The 8,788-nt window shown below is 41.2% G+C and overlaps 1 long non-coding RNA gene across 1 annotated transcript; it reads right to left on the bottom strand.

Annotated features, from left to right (window-relative positions):
• Window positions 1-2,546: 2,546 nt before the first annotated feature.
• On the bottom strand, window positions 2,547-7,878 carry LOC137517691 (uncharacterized). Its single transcript, XR_011020626.1, has 2 exons — window positions 7,805-7,878; window positions 2,547-2,807 (listed from the first exon to the last, which is right to left on the bottom strand). It is a non-coding gene; the product is annotated as an uncharacterized lncRNA (long non-coding RNA).
• Between the last annotated feature and the right edge of the window lie 910 nt (window positions 7,879-8,788).

Here is an 8,788-nt window from a genome sequence, read left to right on the forward strand (position 1 = left end):
CTGCTTCATGAGTAATCATATGGGATTACTCACACTGCAGCAATTGTGGTGATTTCAGACAATCGCAAATGTGCTACATGTAGCATTTTCCCAGATTGCAAAACACCAAAACACAAAATTGCGATCGCAATGTGTGAACAGGGCCACAGTTCCTGGAGAAAGTGTCAGGTGTCACTTAGAGGTCTGCTAACAAGCTAATTGCCAGAATTTTCAAAAGGCAAAATGGCATCACCTTTGAAACTGCATATACTGAAGCTCAGGCCAGAAAGGTGGGATGAGATTGCGCAATAATAAAACATATTATGTAGACACGGACATCATAGCGCACATGACCACAGGATCAAGTGAAGGACACAGAACAGTTCCAGTATGCAGTACATGGCTAATCAAATATATGTATTATATACAAATACATATAAACTCTTGTAATCATGTCAAATTATCTTCACTTTTCATCCTTTGAATGAAATACTGCTGAATTATCTGTGCTATGCCATTTTGTCTGCTGCTATGGTAACACTAAGCAGCCAGTTCTGTCTTTAAATGCTTGATTTCAGGGTGTGTTTTTTTAGTTCAAAACTGTGTCCCCTGTTGAAGTCCCTGAGCAGAAATACAGGACACCTTGCCTTTTTTTTTACTTTTATGAACTGATCAACTTATGTATCTTAGCAACCATTTCTGCATTTTTTTTCTCCCATGAGCATTGTGAACTTTACATGAGGGATAACAAAGAAAACAAATATAATAAGTGACTTAAAAAAATTATAACAATACAAAATAAATGGCATTCATAATAATTGCTTCAAATAAAAAAGAGGACATTCCTTATTAGAAATATTACTGAGTGTATTCAGTTAAATGTCAAGTTTGAGCTCCTATTAAGCTCCTATAAGGAATTTGAGCCCCTATTAAGCTCCTATTATTGTTAAGCTCCTATAAGGAATAAACTGGTGGTAGTTGTGGCGACTACTTAAAAGTGATCCTGCAGCAGGAGGATGAAGCAGAGCAGAAAGGTGAAGAGGAGGAGGTCAAGGACGAGGTGACAATAGTGGCCAATAAGGAGCAAAACCACCACTGCCAATTTTGCAAAAAATTGTGGTTGATACTGCCACATTCTCATGAAATTCCAAATTTGCCTTTAAAGAAAACCTGAACTGAAAATTAAAAGTAAAAATAAGCATACACAAGTCATACTTACCTTCCATGTAGTCTACTCCTCAGTGACTTTCTACTGTCCCGCATCCTATTTGTTCACTGTGATCAAGGGAATTTTCCGTCCTCCATTTTGAAAATGGCCGTTACCCATAACCTCTTTCTGGTCAGCACGCAGTTAAACTGTAACATCGCCCACTTGAGCCATAGGGAAACATGGACATTACCTGGTACATCAGTTTTCCTCTCAGCTATAACTGACAGCAACTGATATTTTACTGACAGCAACTGATATATTTCAGATCTGACAAAATATTGTCAGAACTGGAAGGGATTATTGTCAGAAGAAAATGGTGAGCTTCTGAGAGGAACTGATGGCAAGGTAACTATGTAATGTTCATTTGAAGTTACCTCATGTGTTTATTTTAAATATTTTTACTCAGTACAGGTTCTCTTTAAGCAAAATTTTGAGTTAATTGAAAGGCCTCCCACACATGCTATAATCACCAAATCTGCTAAGTATGTTAAGAATAGTGCAAATTACTAAAAAAAATCAGAAAGACCTTGTAGTTTTTGAGAAAATCAAACTTAGAATAGCAATAGTGTTAGTGTTAGGTTTGATGGCATTTGTGTCATGGTGTTTAAAGATTCAAATTTTCAGAGCTCAGGAGTCATTTCCTACCAACACTTGGAACACTTTGACTTTTCACATCTTCTTCAGTTCTTCTTTGAGAATGAAGAATGGTGTGTGTGTGTGTGTGTGTGTGTGTGCGTGCGTGCGTGCGTGCGTGCGTGTGTGTGTGTGTGTGTGTGTGTGTATACATGAAGTGGCCAAGTCTGAGCTTGCGGCTACACTTCAACCCTTTATTACGCTCAAGCTAGAATTGGCTTCTGCTTCTACACACACACACAATGCTTTTTCTTAGGATTCGAGAAACTGAACAAAGCCTGAGTACAGTTCTTTGTGTCTTCTATCTACTTTATACCAGAGGGGAAGATTATAACTATATAGCATATAAATATAGCCCACTCTTTTTTTATTTAAAAAAGAAGAAAAACACATTGGCTTTGCAAATGTTTCCTGATAAAAGCATCTATGTTTGCAGTTAATGGGTTCATTGATTGATAACGCATATTCCAAGCAAACCTTGTATGCCTCTTTTGTTGATATGTTTCAAAATATATACTCTTCAGTCTGTAAAACTGATAAAGTAAAAATGACTTTGAGAAAGTGAACATCAAAGAAAATGAATGATAATCTGGTGGAAAAAGCATCAAAGCTTTAATGTGAAACAAATAATAAACAAGGGGACACAGCCATCTTGGCACAATGCATTTACAATCATTGATTTTGAAAAACGGCAAAAAGTAAACTTAGATGAATTTGATAAAGATTTTTCTTAAAATTTTTTTTGAACTATAGCTGCTCAACTATGAGACTTAGCAAATGTATGTGTGTTAACATACTGCATTATGTTGACATAGCTTTGATTACTCTTGTTATCACCTTGATGTCCTCTCTCAGCCTCTACATATAATCCATTGGGAAATCTGCCTCAGATTATTGTCAGCTGTCATTGAGATGGGAGTGATCACTTCCAACTGCTGAGTACACATGGCCACCATCACCATGGATGTGTGAGGACCCAGTGAACCTGTAGGGGTTTGAAGGAAGCAATATTTTTATTATTTCAACACAGATAATACTTAAGGGATTTGACTACAAGAAAAATAATATTTACACTGATGATGATATGTTATATAGATTTCATGTTTAACAAAGCTCATATTACTCCTAGAATTGTAGGGACATTTCCTCATGGTTCCCTCCACCACATTTGTCAAATCGTTAATACATTGAGTGTAAAAAGGCAATAGGCAACTCACCTCCAAAAATCAACCTTATCGCAAAATGTGAACTCAGATGTTATCCTCTATTCGGTCTCTCAATCAGTCCACAGCACCCAAGACTCATGCAACTCCTGGAAATAGCTGCAAAAACAACCTAACACCCTGGACTGACTTCAAAAGTATTAGTGAGGAAGAGATCTCAGACATCCTCCGTCGCCTCCGCCAGACAACCTGCGACCTGGACCCTGGACCAACTAAACATATGCTGAAATGCCCTGACCTGCTTGGTCCAGCATTTCACAAAATAGTAAACTGCTCTCTGCAAGCAGGGAGGTTTCCTACCTCTTTAAAAGAAGAAATCATCAAGCCCCTTCTTAAAAAACCTTCCATGGATCCAGATGCAATGAGCAGCTACAGACCTGTCTCCATTCTCCCCTTCTTAGGTAAAGTTATTGAAAAGGCTGTCTATCTGCTACTTGAAACCAGGCTGTCAGTAAACAACATCCTGGACCCTCTACAATCTGGCTTTAAGAAACACCACAGCTGTGAAACAGCCCTCATGCAAGTCTGCAACGATCTGCTCATGGCAAGGGACAGAGAGGAATGTTCCATCCTTATCCTGTTGGATCTCTCAGCGGCTTTTGATACAGTTGACCATGAAATCCTGCTTAACAGACTGCAGGAGTACTGTGGCATCAGTGGATCAGTCCTCCAGTGGTTCAGATCATTCCTGACTGACAGAACACAGAGAGTATCCCTAGGACCTATAATGTCCAAACCTGCACCTCTACACATCGGAGTGCCATAAGGATCAATCCTATCCCCTCTGCTGTTTGCAATCTACATGTTGCCACTCGGTACACTTATCCAACGACATGGCCTGACGTACCACTGCTACGCCGATGACACACAGCTATACCTGTCCTTCAAACCTGGTGGAACAGACCCTACTCCAAAAATAAACTCTTGCTTAGCTGAGCTACAGGCATGGATGAATGATAACTGGTTGAAACTGAATGCTGACAAAACTGAGGTCCTCTTTGTCCAAAGCCAGCACTCGCCATCAAAACAGCTCTATCCTAAAGCAACACCAATCAGGATTGGGAATTCAGACATAAACAGCTCCAACCTTGTGCGCAGCCTTGGCGTATTAATCGATGGGGATTTGAGTTTCAGAAACCAAATTTCATCTGTAGTTAAATCTTCCTACTTTCATCTGAAGAACATTGCAAAGATTAAACATCTGATTCCCCCAGAGGATCTTCCAACCCTAGTTCACGCCTTCATCACATCACAGCTGGATTACTGCAATGCCCTTTATGCTGGCTTCCCCAAAAAGGACCTGCGTCGCCTGCAATTAGTGCAGAATGCTGCTGCCAGATTGCTAACAAACCAGCCTCGCCACTGTCACATTACACCGATCCTTCGCTCACTGCACTGGCTACCAGTAGAATGGAGAATACTCTTCAAGATTGGACTGCTGACATTCAAATCCCTGCACAATCTGGGCCCTGGATACATGAAGGACTTGCTGAAGCTGCAGCACACCTCTCACAACCTCAGATCAGCAAGTTCTATAAACTTGGTCACTCCCAGAGTGCACCTCAAAAAATCTGGAGATAGAGCCTTCTGTCATGCCAGGGGCGTAACTAAGCCCCACCGGGCCCCCCTGCAGAATTTTTGGGTGCTGGAGGGGTGGCAGCATGAGGGGGAAAGCCTTGCCCACAGTCGGCGGGGAGAGGGGAAGTTCACCCCTCTCCCTCACCTCAGGGCTCTCCCCTCCAGCTAGTGAACCTGTGTGGGCAGCGAGCAGCAGCGGCGGCAGGATACATACCTTCTTCCTTGCGTTCCATCGCCGCCTTCTCGCTCTAGCAGCTGACGTCACTTCCGGAAGCGGAAGTGACGTCAGCTGCAGGGCCTATTGTTACGCCCCTGTGTCATGCTGCCCCTACTCTTTGGAACTCCCTGCCACACCCAGTAAAGACAGCACCATCCCTGGAGCTATTCAAATCCAGACTGAAAAGCCACCTGTTTAGCCTGGCATTTCCGGACTTATAAAATTCTTCCTCTGTACCACGATGGTCTGAGCTATGCTTATGCGCTTTGAGTCCTATGGGAGAAAAGCGTTCTACAAATGTTATTTGTTGTTGTTGTTGTTGTTGAAGCATTTGCCTTATGCAAATCAGCCAGAATCCCTGCAAATCTGAAAATGTAAGATTGATGTAGTAGGTTTGTAAAATACAGCTTTGACTTCAAACTATAGCTTTTTACCTAGTAAGAGTTTGGACATCTGAAGACTCCCTTACCATTAAAATGAGATTTCAGTTTCCACCATAAGCCACCCAGGACCTATCCTTGCTTATATGTGGGTACATACCTCTACCTCTAGTGCATAGACATAGACAAGGGATTTATTAGACAGGGAAATGCTTGCTGCCACTCTGTTCCAGAACCCCTCATGGACCATGCAAGCTGGAATAGCTAAGGGTGCAGAGTCCCAGGAGTTCACTGTACTAAACCTGCACATATTCTAGCTAACTTACCTGGGGCTTCTTGCAGCCCCCTGGAGTCATCCTGTAGCCAAGATGTATGTTTAAGTCCATCTGGCAAGCAGCGGCGACCCCCGCAAAGCTGGACAGCCATTCGCCTCCTCGCAGTGCTCCCTCAGCCTGGAGCATTCTGCGCATGTGCAGTACTCGAAAATTGCTACTGCACATGTGCAGAGGACTCCCAGCAGTGAGAGGGCAGTCAGGGTGCATGCGATGTGGGGACACACATGCGCAGTAGCCGCCGACTGGTGGCAACCGGTCAGCTTTGTGGAGGTCTCTGCTGCTTGCCGGAGGAACTTGGACATAGGTTTTGAGCACAGGATGACCCCAGGGGGCTGTAAGAAGGCTCAGGTAAGTTAAACAGTTTTTTTTTTTTAGGATGATTTAAGTAACCCTTTAATACCAGGGCTTCCTTCTCTAATCAAGAGAGTTCTCTCTTTTGGAGAGAGTTCTGGCAAAATATCTTTGAATTTACTGCCAATGTTCCTTGCATATCTGTGCTCTGAACAATAGATTTCCTTAGCAGGAAAAAATCCCATGGGTCATTCCTTTTTTAAACTTTAACTTATTACCCTTTGTTATAATAGATCAGGGGTAAAAAAATGACCACTTTTGCCTGTTACCTGGAAGGGGGCAGACATCTATAAGTCCCTTTATTTTCCAAATGAATCCCCCCAGGATCTACTACTACATGCACAAGGTGAGGATAATCTCCTTGTCTTTGACATGGACTATTGGGTTGTGGGAGAGGGGGATATATTTGTCCCACCTCTTGCAGAGTTCACCTCATGTCATGGACTATGTAGGCTTGTAAGGTTCAGGCAGCTAAACCCCCATGATGGCTGACACAGCCATTCTGATTATGCCGCCCTACATTGATGACAAGAGCTTAAAGAGGCTTGGGTGGCACAATACAATTTTTTTAATGAAATCTTTTTAATATAATTAACTGTTTAACACTCAGTGAAGCACTGAGATCACAACTGACAGTGATAATTTCCTCTCTTGAGGTAAGATTTTTTTTACTTTTTGGGACCAAGCTATATTAACAGCTCATTCCATAACATAATAAATATTCAGGCTGGAATCTATAACAGTGAACTTCTAACATCAGAGCATAGTAATGCCTGAAAATAATGAGTAATTCTCTGTGTCAGTGCCCAGGATTTCAAGATGGAAGGACAATCCTAATTGATTTACAGAAAAGTGAATTCACTTCTACAATCCGGCCATAATAGTTTAGGTATAAAGTAATACCACTCCAATCTGTCTTTTTTGAGCTAAGTACTATTATTTTTTTCATTTTTTATATTGTTATTTTTTTGCTTTTCTCAAGCAGAGGGTGTTCACAATGATTTAACTTCATCTGAGCTATAATGCATCACTTTCAAAGAGTACATATGCAAAGAATGTATCTTTGAAAAAGACAGGCATAAAAAAATGTTAGTTTAAAATGTATTTATAGCCTATTGCTTTAACCATGTCTCATAATCCAACTTTCAGACAATGCGTTTCAGACTTGATTCTTTTACTACAATAATAAAACATTATTTTTTTAAAAAATTAACATTTCCAAAGGAAGAAGAATGGCACATTATTTTTCCAATATGTAATTCTCAAACGAATATGCTAAACAATGTTGCTTTATATACTTAAATTTGCAACTATACAGAAGTCAAAATAAAGTTTATGGCTCACAATGTAAAATGCATAAGGCAGCTTTGCATAACAGTATTTCAATACACACACAAACACACACACACGCACAAAGCAATGTGATGTAGAAATGATTAAAAACCCATCAGAGTTTCCAGACACAGAGGTTCATCAAAGATGACACACTGAAACAAAAAAACTGGTTTATGCAACAGTATAATAAACTACATCCATTAATATGACACAGCCAACAAGGGTTTTGTAACGTTACTCAAGTCACAACCAAAGACTTAAACCTGTTCCTACCAGCATTCATCATGTCACCACTGTAGATAAAATACATTTCCCTCTCCATAAGTAAAACAGTAAAGTCCAATTCCATGAGGGCTTAAATATGGATATCCTCTTTCATTTTATACCTACAGTAAAACCCCCGTTATCCTGCACCAATGGGGATTGGCTGATGCCAGATAAGTGTAGTTTTGTAAGAGATCACTCATCTCGGCCGCAGTATGGTCTGAGGCGGCGACAGAGGTAGAGTCATCTGACACTTAGGCAGGGGTTTATGTAATAATTATTAATATACGGATGCTGACCCTGGCTGGGATTGAACCCTGGTCACTCACATCAGAGGCAACTCTTAACCACTGTGCTATAGCTGACAGACAGTTAGGATGTTTTGCTGGTTAGTACTGGTTACTCAGCTGACATGTATTGTCACCCGTGTCAGCTGATCTCTCTCTCAGCTGATACTTAAACAAGATTAATGTCTATGTGTGATTGGCTGTTGTGTGCATGTGGGCGGCCACTGATTGGATGCTGTCAGTATTTAAACCTTGCTATGACAGTTGCGTGCTGCCCGTGATAGCTCTAGCTTGCTGGTTGCTGTGTGCTCTGTTTACCTGCTGTTATAATATTGGATTATCTGGATTTTGACCCCTGCTCGTTTAGTGGATTCCCTTGTCTGTTGCCTGAACCGACCAATTGCCTGGATTATTGTTACGACTGTTTGCTGCCTGCCTTGACCTGGATATGTTCTTTGACCTCTCTCCTACCTAGCCCTCCTCTACTGCGACATGTCTGCTTACCCGTGTATGACCCTGGACTATTGCTGGATTTGCTACTCTGTATTCTTGTTTGGCCGGGAAGTTTATTCGCTCACCCTGCATTCAGCTCCAATACCTTGCACACTAAAGGCCTGGGTGTAACTGAAGTTGGGAAGGTGTTGTCTCTCACCTCTCGTTCAAGCGGGGATGCACCACATAAGGTGAAGCATGTGGAGGTAGATTGGAGCATTGGAGCTTATTCATGAGTGGATATTCCTACAGGCCTGACGAGTTTCTGGTTGCTTGAGAGTCAATGTTAAAAATATGTCTAGCTAAAAAAAAAACAGTACTATACCCACACTGTATACTTACCATAAACTCTGTATTAATGTTGAATTTCAGTAATTAAGAACAAATTAGGACAAAGGACCGACTTAACTTAGTGTAACAGAGGCTTATTTCTGTATAAAGAAGTGTAAAAGTAGATTTATTTATCATGCAAGGTCAGGGTTTTTTTTCCCACACTGCAAATAT

Source organism: Hyperolius riggenbachi, chromosome 5 (genome assembly GCF_040937935.1).
Source record: "Hyperolius riggenbachi isolate aHypRig1 chromosome 5, aHypRig1.pri, whole genome shotgun sequence".
In the NCBI taxonomy this organism is placed as follows: domain Eukaryota; kingdom Metazoa; phylum Chordata; class Amphibia; order Anura; family Hyperoliidae; genus Hyperolius; species Hyperolius riggenbachi.